General features: G+C 36.7%; 1 protein-coding gene across 1 annotated transcript in view; it reads left to right on the top strand.

Moving 5' to 3' along the window:
• The window catches only part of LOC120418471 (uncharacterized), a 78,331-nt gene that overhangs the window by 41,000 nt on the left and 20,687 nt on the right, over positions 1-16,644 (top strand). The gene's annotated exons all lie outside the window — the stretch shown is intronic.

Here is a 16,644-nt window from a genome sequence, read left to right as displayed (position 1 = left end):
GACATAGACACGTAGATAAGCCTTTGGAGATCGTTCAACGGCTTAAGTGTGTAGAGAGACAGCTTCAAAAGCAATTATGCTGGATCGTACGACCCCGTGCCACTCCAGTTGGTAAAGTGCATCTCTTCTGCCTCTGCCAGAGTTCGTAAGTGTCCCAAGTCACCCAGTTTTGGAGTCCAGACGGCAGCTGCCGGTTCACAGCAATTACGAGATTTTAGGTTTATGGAGCATCAGATAGCACTGCACAGCGATGATGTATGATGATGATTCGAGGGTTTTAGCCGAAGACCTTGTAACCTGTTGCGCTAAGTAGATGTTGTGCCAAGTCATGCAACGGCAATTAATATAACAGAGTGGGCTACATTTTGCCAGGTTCATGTTGCTTATTGATGGGGCATTATTGTTAACCCATTGAAGTTTGTGTTGGGATGCTGGTGTTCCTATTATCGAAAATATGCTGAAGGTCGATCAATATCACAAGGCCGCACAAGTTGCCTCCCAACAAAAAAAAAAAACACATTATAACTGTAATCAAATATTAAAAACACCTGACCATCAATCGCTTGAAACCTGATCTACCCACCGTGAACCATTAAAATGATTGATGGCGACGGTTAATGTTATCTTGATTTCCAAAACGACCAATAAATGCGGTGCGCGGTTCCAGAATGGACCCTTGTCGTGAAGACCATTATCACACTGAAAGGCAGGACACGATGACAGCGTTCGTCGTACACAAACTGATTTTTCCATTCAAAAAGCGAAGCCCCCCAAAATCATCTCATCATTAATTAAGACGAGCTTCGCGGGATAAGGCTCTCGGAACGACCTCCCCTCTCGGCATGACGATGACAAAGATGATGTTTATTTAATTTTACTCTTTGGGGAATATTTTGTTCTTTGTTTAGGACAGCTAAATGGTCTTGAAGACATCCTCTTTTAGATTAGATTTGATCCATTTCGTCCATGAAAAAAATAAGATATCTCGAGTTTATAGAAAATACCCCTGAAATGAATTCCGGAATTGGGTAAAAATAACCTCTTTTTTGAGTCATTTAACCGAAAATATGATTTTCTAAAACACCCTTATCGTGAACTACCCTATTTTTTTAATAAGCTAAAAGTTATCTTCCCATTTGCAACAACTTTTCTAAAGACACCTTGGCTACAAGATTTCACAATTTTTCGGACCATCCAATTTCCACGTTATTTTGTCTAAGTCCAGTAAAATGATTCCAAAAGTCAATAAAATTTTCAGACTCTGTCTTCAATTCGACGTGACCATCTTGTCGCACGTCACTTTTTAACGAAAAACACGTTTTGATGTGTTGATGATGTCTTGAATAAACAAAAACTAGAACACGCAATGTGAACAAAAACAAACACCTTGAAGTTTGTTTGAAATTGGTTGCCAGTAGTCGGGCATGTACGTGTGTCAAACGCGTTCTGACTAAAATCCCTTTGGCCAGTTGTCGCACTTGCAGCAATTTTTAGGGTGTGTTCAAGATAGCTTTAGATCACAACGAAACTTCTATCATATGAAGAGTGACAACAATACACGGATTTTTTTTCGGTTTTTGTTGAATATCTCAGGATGGAAATCGAATTTTGGGGAAACTGTGAAGGTCAAAAAGCATTGCAAGTTGCACAAAATGGCGCTCTTAACTCAATTTGGTACAAAATCGACGTGCGACAAGATAGTGATATGTTTCATATAGTTTTGGGCTTATTCTACCACCTTCTATCACTACCTTTTGGTTTTATTTCATGTTTACAATCACTTTTTTGCATGTTTTTCACGTTTTCTGCAGAAATTGTAGTTGCAGAAAAATGCAATTGCAAATTGCATAAAATTGCGGGAACAAAACAAAAATTACTGCATATTAATTTTTACTCAAAATACAGCTAGTAAACAACAATACAAAATTTGATCCCTGAATAAATTACATTTCAAAAAACATTGACAAAAAATCCATAAACCAAGTCAAACTTCCAATCCAGAAATTTGCAGAGTTTGCTTCTAAAGATCAAAATTCGGTTGAAAACGGATTATTGGAAAACAATTGATCGATTTGTTTTTATAAAAACGGTATTTTGGACACCGTGGGAAGTTATGCCACTGTTCATAACTTAAGCTAAACTCAGTTTTTAGCATAGGTTTGAAGTACTTTCATTTACTTCAACAGTCTGTGATACTCTTAACCTGACCAAATGGCACTACCTAACCAAAATTGGTTAAACATTAGAAAGAAGGAGTGTAAAAAGTGTTACTAAAAATTACTCATGCATTCGTTCATTTATTAATTTTGAGTCGGTGTGAAAAACCAACTTTTCTGGTGAAGATAGAGATTTTACTTTTTCTAAACATATAAAATGTTAACCCTCTACTACCTACATTTTTTTCTAAAATTTAAATTTTTCCCGTGTTCAGGAGGTCATTTTGAGCACCTTTTGTTTTACAAAATACTTTACTTCTCTTGTTTTACGTTTTTCTTGTTTTATTTTTAGTATTTTAATTTGCTTTTATCTTGTTTAGTTTATGTTTGTTTTTTTTTTTTTTTTTTTAGTTTTTGGCCTATTCTATTACTTTCTATCATTACATTTTGCCTATCAAATTTGTTCATGTTTTTACAGTAAATTTTTCAATTTTTGATTATTTTTCACATTTTCTGCTATAGAATGTAAAATTGTAAAAAAATGCGTGAGGCATAGTCTGGGACACTACAAAAAAATACTGCAAAATTTTTTTTTACTTTAAAATAAAGAAAATGTTAGTGAAAAACACAGCCAAAGTTGACCCCTAAAAAATGACATTTTTAAAAACATTGGAAAAGTCACATAAAACAAGTCAAATTTGCAAATTTTCTAAAATTTTAAGAGTTCTGCTTTACAATGCTTTTTGAAGATAAATAATTGCTGGAAAAAATTATTTTCGGCGAATTTTTAGATCGAGGGTTGTTTGAGGGATAAACAGTGTATCTAAATTCTGCAGTGTTGAATAAATAGTTTTCAAGACTGCAAACAATATTGAGAATAATATCCAAGTGAATTTGTTAACCGAACAAAACTATTGGAAAAGTTCAGATTCTGAAGCTCTATTTCAACATTAGCAATTCTAACAAATGCCTTCCACATGCAAGCTACAATCATTGTCAATAACACTCTTACTCAGCTTCTTTAGAAAAAAAATTAACCTTAAAGACAATGGTCTCCTCCTCACAACTCGTTTTAATAAGTTCGTCCCACCTTTTTTCCTGCTAGATGAAAACACCACCCCAAAACGAGAGCTTGCCAGACGCAATCAAAGTCAGTTCAGTGCCCTTTTTTTCTCAACCCACCGAGAGTTCACTGCCATCGCACTTTGCATCGACTCATCGAGCGAGGTACTTGCGCGATTCCGCGGGTGAAATTTGGCTAATTTATCAAATGGGCATCTCTCTCTCTCACACACTCGATAATGAGGTTTAATGGGGCGTAGGAAAGTGGCCTCTGGCATTAAGCGAAATGGCGAACCGATCAAACTCACGAACATAATTTGAATTAATTAGGTGTCGTTAATTCGCTCTTCGATTACATGCGGAGCTTTCCCCAAAGGGGTGAAACTTGCGAGACCCTCCCGTCAACGAGGTCTTCCAAGTCATTTGACCTCCATCCTATTAATCTCGTTAGACGTCCTCCGTCAAGTATCTACATGTACACTACAATCAACGTCGCGAGGAAGCGGAAAATATTTTGATTGCACTTCCCAGCAGTAATCATTCAAATACACGCGAGAGCACTTTTCAAATAAATACACTTCTCTTATTAATAATCTGAACCCCGACCGGCAAACCGTCAGTCAGCGAGTTCGTTTCTTGTTTGATCTTGGAGCGGCCTCCGCCTCTGGAAAAGGTACTGCCGCGAAATGTTTATCTTTTTATTGCGCTTTACTCGCTCTCTCTCATATTTCTTGGCGAGTCTGGAAGCTATTCATCAAAAAAGTAGAGCACTCCAAAGTTCAAGTGGCGCAACCCCGTCTGGGAGCCCTTTGAGCATTGCTTACGGTTATGGTGGTGCGGGAAGCCACCATCCAATGGTTTTTGTTGAATTTAAAGAAATTTTTGTGTAAATGTGTCTTTTATTGCTTTTATCAATTTCTAGCAAAATCAAAATTCTAGAAAGGTCCGATTTGTTCTCTTAAATATTGAAGATAATTGCACAACTTTAGTGATTTTATTATTTCTCTAAAACATTTGATTTTTTTCAATTTTGATTTTAATAAGTTTTTTAGCATCATATCATCATTTTATCGTAATGTAATATTTTTGTTAAGTTTTGTAAATCATAAAAAAAATAATTTTTCTTTTGCTTCTGATAAGCAAATCATATCGAGCAAAAAACGGCTCAAGCAAATCGTTTAAAATAATGATCCCACGGAACATGATCCACTTAATTAATTTCCATAACAAAAGCTTTCCATAATACACTCCTGATTGGCAAAAAACAGAACAAGCATCACTTTGCCTCATACGTACGACTCAGATTGAGAGTCAGAGTACATGTGCTAAAAGCAATTCCACTCCACTCCCGGCCATTAATTCACGTGTAAATATCCTCAATAGAAATATTTTAATTTATTTAACAATCCCACATTCAGCATCAAACGATTGTGTTTATTCCTCTTGCGTCTCGTTTCCCTGCTGGACCACTGAGCTTCTGATTCAACGCTAGACAGAGTTGCTCTCGAGCAGTTCTTAAGACCGGCCTATTCTTCTTCCCGGTTGGAGCTGCATGCTGTGCGTTCAGCTGAATTCTCACAATCTCGGCATGTTTCTGTGTAAACAGAACAAAAAAAAGTGGAAAAATGAACAAGTCAAAGTCGAACAAACCAAAGAATAAAATTCCAAAGTGATTCCCACTTCTGCCCCAGCCGCGGCATGCGGCAGAAGTTAAACCAAACCATAAACAAACAAAAACCTGCTACCACACCATCGACCCGCATCTCACCTTAACACTCAACAAACATCCCTCTCGGGCATCAGCTTAGGGATGCCCACTCGAAATGTCTTGAGTTGATCCCTCGGTTGATCCCCCACCTCCTCACCCCTTCTGGCCTCTAATCCAGGGGGATCAGAAATCGGAAAGGCAAAACAACACTTCGCAGCATCCCATGGGAGCATCTCACACATTTACGCATTCCCTGCACGGAAAAAATAGTTTGTTTTGCAATTAAATGTTTGTATACAACATTATACTTCGAATTTATCTCGAAAACATCAACCTAAATGTTGAAAAAATTAAAAAGTGGCTGTAAACTCATGAAAAAGTAGTAAGGCAAAAGGTAATGATAAGAGGTTATAGAATAAGCTTAATCCTACTATAAAAAAATATAAACTGAACGAGAAAAATACCCAATTTTTTTTCTCGCCAAAAATCATATTTTCAACCAATTTTTGATGTTTGAAAAGAATTGGAAAGAAGAACTCATTGAATTTAGGAAAATTTTAGGGTTGGAAGTTTCACTTATTTTTTTGTGACTTTGCCAACGTTTTAAAAATTTATTTTTTTCTAGGCTCAACTTTGTCTGTATTTTTTGTATAATTTCCTATATTTTGACTGTAAAAACATGAAAAAAAACTAGTTAGGCAAAAGATAATGATAGGAGGTAGTAGAATAAGCATAATACTATCAAAAACAAACATAAACCAATTATGATTAACGCAAATAAAAATACTCAAATGAAACAAGAAAAAAACAAAACAAAAATAAGAGAAGTACAGTAATTCCACATATTCGGAACACTTTTGTGATAATTTGTCAATAGCATACCAAATGCATTTTTTCTGGCGACCCAACTATTTTTCGGACCTTTATTTGGACATTTTCTTGCTATTTCAGTAGTAAAAGTAGTACTTTTAAAACAAAAAACTGCATTTCAAGACTATTTTATTCAGAGCAGCAAAACACTGCCTCCAAATTGCCTGTTCCATAATTGTGGGATGTTATTGTATTAATAGTTATTAATAATAAGGCTGGTACAAATTTTATTTAAAGTTTTTGATTTATAATGCATTCTCCTGCGTTTAAAGCCCTTTTTAGCATGTTTGGGTTGATTTAAACATCTTTTGAACTTTTGAAAATTTTCGATGTTTAGTATCGCACAAAGTTTTTTTTCGCTTTTTTTTGTTTTCGTCAAATCTAACTTTTTTTGAAAACTTATTTAAATTTTTTTATTTTTTTATTTTATTAACCCCCCCCCCCCCCCTCGACCCTGGCCAGAGACGAGGGACAAAAACTTTGAAAAATATTTGCATCGGCCTAAATGAATAATAATTTTATTTATTTTATCGAAATAAAACAAGAATTCTTAAAGCATGTTGCATGGAATAATAAAAACACTACAATTTTGATTGTTTCCAGTGTGAGGAATTGTTGCTAGCAATTCAATTAGCTGATTCTACTACCACATAACCGCCAAAGCGACGTAAACGCCACGGGGCATAAGATTTAATGAAGTTTTTTTCAAAACCTTTGTTTTCTTATAATTTTTGGAAAGTACAAAATAATGTTTAGGGTTCGTTTTAAGGCTCATTTTATCAAAATGCTATTATTCCTAGATCAGTAGTGTCCCTACCCATGACTTCCACCTATTATAAAGTATGATTTAACTTTTGGTTATTTTTGTTGAGAGCTTTTAAAAAATCTTGTTCAGGTGGGGCAAGTGTACCATATGGATTTTTAGTATGGAAAAAAATACGAAATGCTGCAACAAAATATTTTATTGGGATATAAATACATAAATGTACTTAAAAACTGATACACAATTGTTAAAAAATAATTGTCCATACAAAATATAGTGATATTACGAATATTTACTATTTATCATCTAAGCAATAATTTTTTTTCGTAAAAACGATCAATTTTTTAGTAAGATATTATTGTTTAATCTAAAAATGAAAGAAAAGTTTCAAATGTATCTAAGTGATAACAGTTCAATTGTTAGCAAATTAACATGTTGTTTCATGCATTGTTCCTCTTGCCCCAACGGGTTGTTCGTCTTGCCCCACTAGTTGAGTAGAACGTAGAACGGAAAATCAAAAATTTTAAAATCAATTTTTTACATAAAAAACATGATTTTTTTTTAAACTTGTTCTATCAAAGTCTTAGTGGAATAAGATGATTATAAAAAAAACCGACAGATTTTTTAACATTTTTAATGGGTTATAACTAGCATTTCCTTAGCTTGTTACACTGTGAGGCTTTCCCTATTATAATCCACTTGAAGTTTAACCGACAGAAATAATCGATTCATTCTCAAAAATCAATCATTTTCCGTGTACTTATGTCCAAGCAAACCCATGCGTTTCCCCTTCCCCCGCATGGCTCTTCTGTTATTACTGTTAAATGATTTAACAGTAAAATTGAAACGATCGCACCTTCACACAAGACCCCTCAATCGAACTTCCCCCTGAGTTGACTTGGGGGAAGCAGTGATGCTGGACTTGTGGGGAGCACCGCCATCACTCTGTATGTGTACAACTTCGTTATGGGGAACACTTTTTTTTTTTTTGCATATTTACATGATTTCACTGTAAAAAAGTTTTTTTTTTCATGTTTAACTGTTTTACATTGAATATTAGGTTTGAAATATTTTGTTATTTTTGAACAATTTCTTTTGATTCTTTCTGATGTTTTAATTTCGCCTATTTTTCACTGTGCCCTTGTTACCAGCATTGAAATCAAAGTATAAAGATCAACGCAAGTCAAGCCAGAAAAAAACATTACCCGTGTCCACCGGTAAGTCGGTAGTGAGCGGATTAGCAATTTAGTGCGGCGAAGCAAGATTTTTATGCTTTTAGTGGGTTAGTACACATGCTCGAGGTATGTTGTTGGTGCGTTTAGCGCGAGCACCTTTTATTGCTACAACTCAACCTGGAGGCTCGTGTATCCAGTTTTTGTTTTGCTTGTACATCGGGACAAGATTCAAGAGCATTATAAAGCAACATTATGGAAGGTGGGCGCCTGCTGGTAGGAAATAAAATCGTATTAATGGGCCAAACGGGTGCAAGATTGGTAAGGTAAACCAGAAGAACCAGCGTCGATGCAAGTTGTGTTTAATCGTTTGTGGTTTTACGAACCGTTTTGTTCCACTTATCAACAGATTTTATGCCGTTCGCTGATCGAACTGGACGTTTATAGACTTCGTTTGTAATTCGCGCTGCAAACAATCGCATGCCAATCTAAAAGAATGACAAACCTTTCCGCCCACGCCGTGGAATCGAAATCTCACAAACATAATAGCATAAACCGAGTAACTTAAAACCTAAAACAACAATGATGCAATCATCTCGCAAAATAGCCTCGCCCATTCTTAGATTTGGTGTCACGATCGTGACTGCGATCTGGTGACCTGTGATGCCCGACTGCATATAGAAATGACTCTCCAAGATTTGTTTTTTAACAATCCCAGCGACGGCTGCAATTTGGCATCTCGCGGAATCTTATCTCGGTTCGTCGTTCAGTTTTACAACTTAAATAATTCAAAACAGTTGTGTATTTGTGTACATTTGCAGTTGCTAGGAGTGAATGTTGCATTAGATGATTCGAGTGTTTCAGGCTACCGGTTTATCCCTTAGTGCTCTTAGTAAACTTTATGTTGAAAAATCACACATTTTCGCTAAATCAATAGCTAATCAATTTTTTTTTTTGGTTGTTCTCTACGATTTTGCAAATCGACTTCTTGTTTTTTTTTTGTTATTTATTTAGATGTAACTTTTCTTCATGCATTCCCTATGTATGAAATTATATATCTTCAGAAGGGATTTTATGATCGATTTGATGAATTTTATTGACGGATTTAGTGGACTTAAAAAGACTGAGCAGTAGTAGTTTTTTGGAAAATATCGAAAAACTTGATAAATACATTAATTGAAAATCATTTTTGAAGCAAAATCAAATTTGAAATCGAAACAAACAAAGCATTTTTTTTTTGATAATATACCTTTTTCAAATTATAAATACTTTTAAGGTATTATTTTCGATTTCTTTTCGTTTTTTGCAGATTAAAAATACTTCTTGTAAGAAAAGTACCCTAAAAAAATATTTTTGAAAAGATGAGAAAATTTCCTACCGATTTCTCTCTGAGATGTAGAAAATCGTGCAATTAGTTTCTGAAATACAGCCTCACATAGAATTCAAATCGATGACAGCAAGTTTTTTGGAGTGTTACCTAATAAGCTTGTAATTTTCAACTGATGATATTTCAGATACTTTTGAAATTTTGGAGAAAAGTAATTTAAAATCAATCTTTACTTTTGAAAAGTTCTACAAATGGAAAATTTGGAAGTTCAGACCAAATTATATATTTAAAAAAAAAATATTGGAAAGAAATTTAAAAAAATAAATAACAATAATAATTTTCTTAACAAACTTTTTTTCCAGTTTTTTTTATCATAAAATGTTTAATAAAATCATAAAAGGTTTAATAACAAAAATAAACCTGAGTCATGGTTATTTTTATTTAAGAATTTGAAAAAATCGTCATAAAAATGGCACACATTTTCCTGAAGTGAAGTTTCCAAGTTATACCTAGACCTTTTTAGAAAAAAAAACATTAATTGTATTTTTTTTTGCAATTTGACAATATTGCACGAAGAAAAAGCACCCCTGAAAGAAAACAAGAAAATTAAGAAGTAAGCTACAAAATTATTTTTAGAACTGGTTGGTTGCTTAGATATAAGCATCTTCATGTAAAAAAAAGATAGTTTTCTATGACTTTTTCCGATTGCAAATTTGTTTTTTTTAAAATGGATTAACCATGAAATCCATGAAAATGCCTACACTGCCCATGTTCGCATAAATGTCCCATATGCAAAAATAGTAAGCTGAGAAAAACGCATTTGAAGTTTGTCCCATACATAAGGCTACGTGTTAAGTTTTAGCGAAAAAACTGGATTTCCTCCTGATTTCTAGAACAAAGTACTGGATGTTATAGGCTCTTTTGAAAGAGCACAACATTTTGAACCAAACTGCTTCAATAACACGAAATCGATGGAAATGTATATGGGACATTTATGCGATCAGGGGCAGTACACTCTTAAAAAAAAAGCCAAACTTTAATTTCATTTGAAAACCTTACAAAATTCTTTTTAGTTTTCACATCGCATTTCCGACTTTTGGGTAATGATTAGGGATAGTGATTTTTCACGATTTCACCGAAGCCGCGTAATCCGTGAAATTCACTCCTGGCCGTGAAATTTGGGAAATACCGTGAAATGCCGCGAAATTTGAAATATTTAATTGATAAATCTCTACATTTAAGCATTATTTTTTTGAATCAAACATTTTAAAAGATTTTTAACAAGCATTTTAAAAGCAGTTTACAAATTACAAATTACAAATTACAATTTCATATCAGATCTATAACTATTTTTTGAAGATATTGTTCATTAGAATATTCAACAAAATGCAGATAGTTTCTTTAATTCACAAAATTCCAAAAAGATTTTAAAAGAACATTACTCGATACTTCTTTGAAAGAAAACGCTTAAAAAAAGCTTTTTTATTTTGATTTTTTTGTAAAATTAATCAATCAACGATATTAACTATTTTGAATATTATTATTATTATTATTATTATTATTAATCGTTTATTTGCCAATGAGCCAACGGCTCGTAGTGACTGACTAGTTTGTTTTGCTTTACATTTTGTTTACAAGCATTAAATAAGTGCAAATAAAAACTAACAATTAACAGAGAGACAAAAAACTATAGAAGTTTAAGAGAAGAAACTTTTCACAACAGCCTAAAATTGTTCTTCAAATAGTTTGTTTTTTAGTTCTTTTTTGAATTGAGAAGTTGGAAGTCCTTTGATGTCCTCGGGAAGAGCGTTGTACAGCATTGTTGCCTTGTAGAGTGCTGAGTTCTGCCCAAAAGTCGTTGTGTTGATCCGGCTAGCAGTAAGATTTCCCCTTCCTCTGGTGAAGTGCCCGTGTCTGTCCACACCTCGGCCCAGCACAGTGTTGGTATGGATGCCGCCGTGCAGGACCTTGTGTATGTGGTTACATACGACCGCCGAGTACGTGCTACCGACGGTGAGGAGCTGGTTGCGTGTGTGGATGAATGCAATAGCTGTACGACGACGGTAGCCAAATAGGTTCTTGATCGCCTTGTTCTGTGTAGTTTGTAGTTGACTGACCGTTGAGCTGCCAGCTGCTCCCCAAACTGCAATCCCGTAGACCATGTGGCTGTGGAACAGTGAGAAGTACAGCATCTTCTTCGTTTGGTCTGGAACCACGGGCGAGATCTTCTTGAAGATCCCGGCAACCTGCGATAACTTGCTGTTCAGCTTCTCGATCTGGTACTCCCATTTCAGGTCACTGTCCAGCCAGACACCCAGGTACTTGAAGTAGTCGACCCGTTCAATGCTTTCATCGCCGTAGCTTAGCGTCCACCGTATCCTGCTTGATTCATTGAACAACATGTATTTGGTTTTTTGGATATTTACCGTTAATTTGTGTTCATTCATCCAGCAGTGCAACTGAACTAGGTCCTCATTCATCTTGCCTTGGAGTTCTTCGGTAGTAGTGGCAGCGTACACCAACACAATATCATCGGCGTACATGAAGAGAGTTCCATTGAGCTGCAGGTCCTTCAAGTTGTTTACGTAGCAGTTGAACAGGGTGGGGCCGATGATGCTTCCTTGAACGACACCGTAATCGACGACTTGTAGCTCGCTGTCAACACCATCATCACTCACGTACTGCTGCCGGCGATCCAGAAAACTGGCGAACCATTGGAGAGATTCCCCAATTACTCCGAGCTCACTAAGACGACGTAGTAAAACCCTCTTGTCGCAGGTGTCGAAGGCTTTGCTCAAGTCCAGAAAAACAGCTGATACCTTCTCTTTACGGTCGCAGTGTGTTTGGATTTCCACAACTACATCAAACAAGGCAGTTTGAGTGTTGGATCGTGATCTAAAGCCGTATTGGTGCGGCGACAGCAGTGTGTGTTCTTCTAGATAGTCGATCAGCTGTTTGTTTACTACCTTTTGCAGAACTTTGTCAGTCACACTCGGGATATTGATCGGACGATAGTCGTTGAAGGTTTTAGCAGTGAGTGTCTTGGGGATAGCGACCACCTTGGAGATTTTCAGAGCGCTTGGGACTTGGGACTGTCGGATTGAGGAGTTCACGACGTTGACAATACTATCGACTAGTATGTCTGAACAAGCCTTAAGGACGCCGGGTTGACAACCGTCGTAGCCAGCTGACTTCGTTGCAGTCATGTCATTGATTGTCCGCAGGACCACCGCCCGGGTCACAGGTGTGATGGTGAATTGGTGGTTTGTTTGTGCATTGAGTGGTCGCAAGGCGGAGTACGGGATGCGTTCAGCCAGGTTCCTACCAGCTGTGGCAAAATAGTTGTTTGCTTCACCAATATAGCGACGCTTGCTATCCGGACTACGTTGCTGGCTGGATAAAGGTTTCCTTGTGTGCTTGTTTTTGCCCAACACATCTTTGATCACATCCCATGTTCCAGTCACATTGTTTTGCTGCCGTGCGAAACTGCTACCGTAGTGCTGCTTCGCCTTTGATCGTTTCAAAGTGGTCACCCTGTTGGCCCAGTGCGTGTATGTGATTCGGGCGATCGTAGCTTCCATAGTGGATGTTGCAGCTCCAGCTTTTACCGTGAGGGGTGTAGACGGTTGTTGGTCAGCCATGTTTATTGTGCTTCTTCTGCTACGGTTTCTGCTTTCCTTGCAGGGAGCACAAAACCAGAATTTGTCAGGAACGGTTAGGATTTCCTGATATTCTGCATCGGAAACACTTGTACACGCTTTGTGCCACACTTGTCTACACTTTCCGTCGCACTGTAATGGTTTTCCATGCCGTGAATTGATATTTTTCTTGCACTTCGTGCACGGTTGAGTGGTTTCAGGCGCCATTACGATTTGGTTATGTGTTTTAATTCAATTGATTAGTAAAGTAATACAAATTGAAATCATATTTGTTAACAATTTTTCAATGTATTCTACTTTTTCTTGAATCGTCAATTAAAGGTAAAAACTGATTTTAATGAAGTTTTGTCTGAACTTTATTGAAATACTAAAATTTTCCTATTGAAAAGGAAAGCAAAAAAAACTCTATTGCACTTAATTTAATGATTCTAGTTGTGATGAATAAGAGATTCAGAACGTGCTTCGTTTTGGAGGTAATTTTATAAAATCTCAATAAAATTAGGACAGCTGAGTTATAAATTCTTGACTTTTTTTTATTAGGTCCTATAAACAAATGTTAACTTTGAGTATATCTCTTTCACACCTTATGTAAATGTTCACTGGAGAAAGCGGGATGCAATAAATGTTTACATTTGTTTGTAAGACCTAATTAAAAAAATGTAGAATTCAACTGACGGAAATTCTTAAAAATTTCCCAAGATTAGTCAAATACTCCTTTTTTCAAATAAATAATTTGTTTCAGGGGGTTTAATTTTGTATCTAGAACTACTGATAACTTCTAAGATACTTTTCTGTTAATAATTTTGCTAAAAGGATACATTTTTACGTTTATTTTGAGCGGTTTTTAGAGTACCGTGAAATTGCCGTGAAATTTCAATGTGTTGTAGTTGGCATGCCGCGTAATTTCGATTTGTTTGCCGTCTACCTTTTTGTATTAATTTCAAAATTATTTCAAACATCAATTTTAAACCTTTTGTGGTCGTTCAAAGTTTCATTGTGCTAAGAATAATAAGCATTATTGTTGTGTGAAATAAAATCAGCAATCTAAGCTCGATTTTAGGAACCCAATTGCTCTGTAAAACTTAAAAAAGATGAAAAGAGGGATTTAAGGGTTACTTAAGACTTCCAACCAACTACGCATCTCTGTCATCAACAGACACACCATTCAGTCGGGACGAGACACCTAGGGATCGTCGTCCCCAGCTGTTGAACCCCCTTCGATCGAGTCATTTTTCAAACTCACGACACGAGACCATCAACACCGTATATTAATCTTCTCATTGAAAAGTGCCGGCGACAAAATTGGGCGAAAAGTTCACCGCCCGGAGATCGCGAGTTGGCGCGAGCGAATGAACACCGCGAAAAAAGATTCGGGGGTGCATTGGGGTTAAATGATCATTTCGTCATTCGGTTTAATTAAAAAATAATTATTTTTTCGTAAATATCGCTATTTTGATGCGATGTAATTCATTTTTACAGTAAATTAGGCATTGTTACATCAAATTTGACCTTTCAAACGCACTAGAATGGCCAAATTTTAAAACATCAATGTTTGCCAATTTGACCGTTTTACCCCCAATTCCCCTTGTAGAACAAAAGAAAAGTTCATCCGCGGTCTGTTAGCAGCGCGCTGTTTTGTTTGCTGGATCAACATTTGGAAATGTCGAACGTTGAAGGAAATCGCTCAAAAAATGGAAATTAATCGATTTCAAATGTTATGGCCGCAAATGAAAGGTAAGGGTGGCTAATTTTTGATTCCGATCTGTAAAACTAGTTCTGGCGAGGGTTCTGGGCACTGCGGCAATCGATTTTACCGGCGGGTTGCTTCCGGTTGCATTTGATTTGAGGAGAAGGTTTTTCAATCCACCAGGGGCTTATTCGGGGGCAACAGTTTCGGTCATCCGGAACTTCCGGTAAGTTTCATATTTGCAGTGTTTAGCATGAAAAACAAACTTAGACCAATCTTTCAAGTGTGCGCTCTTTTTGAGGAGGGGGCGCATCCGAAGAAGAGCGCAACTCGGGGGAGCGTTATTTCGGGGTTTGAGCGCAAATCGAAGGAGCGTTATTGCGGGGTTTTGGCGTAAAATGGGATTTTCTTTTTTAATTTTATTTACAATTAAACGAAACATTTATATAAGGCGTCATCCACAAAACACTGATAATGGGCCATCCTCAAATCTGGGTGTCCAAGAACTCCCGGATGTCATGGCCTAGATAGCTACCTGATCAACGGAGGTCTATATGGGTGAATTAACCATCGGTATAGCTTCAGATAGCTTTAGTGAACCACGATGGATACCCTTCGCCATGTTGGATTATTATGGGTCCTCCAGGAACTCCCGGGAGTTATGACCTGATGATTTACCTGACTTCCGAGAGTTCCTGGGAAACCCATAACAATCAAGCATGGTGCAAAGTGTCTATCATGGTCCACTGAAGCTTCTTGAAGCGATACCGATGGTTGATATACCCATATAGTTTCGCGTTGATCAGGTAGATCATCAGGTCATCACTTCCTAGAATTCTTGGATGATCGATAACAACGTACCCCAGAGTATCTATCGTTGTTCACTGAAGCTACCTGAAGCCACACCGATGATCAATTCACCCATATAGACAACAGGGTCCTAAAGCCCTGAGTCAATTGTTATGTTCAACGGTAAAAAAAAGATTAAAACCCATTTTTGATCATTTTTTTTTTCATTTAAATGCAAAAAATAGGACAGGACAACATTTTTTGATGAATCAACTAAGGTCCACTTAGAACGAGCTGTGATTTTTTTTTTTTAATTGATTTAAAATCGATTTTAAATCCTTCTCGGTCGTACAAAGTGTCATTGTACTCAGAAAAATAAGCTTTATCGTTGTGAACAATAATATCACAAATGTAAGCTTCACCTTTGGGCCCAATTGAAACATCACTAGCGTGCACAGGGTGGGGCAACATGGGGCAACTGCCCCACCATCCTCAGAAATTTGTTCTACATTTGGTCAGGGGGTGTCCACAAATGACGTATTTTTCAAAACTTCCATAAATCCCGAAATTGCCGTGAGTACTTTACTCATGGGTTCATTTTCCAAAAAAGTTCATCTATCAAAAAAAAAGTACCGGTACCGAGATTCGAACCCAAGACCTTCGGCTTATTGAACCGTGCCTTTGCCGTATAGGCCACCATGGTTCGGTGACTAAGTGGTGGTCATTTGTCCATATAAGCCACTCAATTGGATGAACTCGTCAATGAACGAATGAACTCGCGAGAGGTCTTTACTCACGCAAAATAGTACTTTCCTCACGTTTATTTTCGGGAGGACTTTCCCCTCGTTCTTTAACTTTGGGTGCATATAGACCCCCGTTGATTAGGTAGATCATCAGCATGGCTTTCTACCTAAGGTACTCGCGAGTGTGGAGTAGTGCGGTTGTCAAAATCGTTATCTCTGACTCTCTCACTCCACTGCCACTGACATTGTTTATGTTTTGCTTTTCCTGGCACGGTCCATTGTTCGTTTGTTATTGTTTTGGTTTTAGTGGCACGGAGTCATGCACTCACACTAATGCAAAGCAAGATCGTGAGTACCTATGATATACAGCCTTGGATCATCAGGTCATAACTCCCGGGAGTTCCTGGAGGACCCATAATAATCCAACATGGTTCTTAGAAGACTTATAACAATCCAACGTACCCCACACACAAAGAAAAATTACTCTAAATTTAAAAAGATCGTTCGTTGGATTAAAAGTTCGCGTTGGTGAATATTCGTAGAAAGTTCAAACTTTTCAATTTAAAAGTTGGAAAGTTTTTGATACTACCATGCATTTATGGAACAAAATCGTTGTATTGGTAAAAATATTTTACTTTTAATTGGAAAAGAAACCTTTTATGGCAAGAATACACAACATTTAGCACTACAGGGATAATTTCAGAAAAA

The sequence above is a fragment of the Culex pipiens genome, chromosome 2 (assembly GCF_016801865.2).
Source record: "Culex pipiens pallens isolate TS chromosome 2, TS_CPP_V2, whole genome shotgun sequence".
Taxonomy (NCBI): domain Eukaryota; kingdom Metazoa; phylum Arthropoda; class Insecta; order Diptera; family Culicidae; genus Culex; species Culex pipiens.
This window is presented reverse-complemented; position numbering and strand designations above follow the sequence as displayed.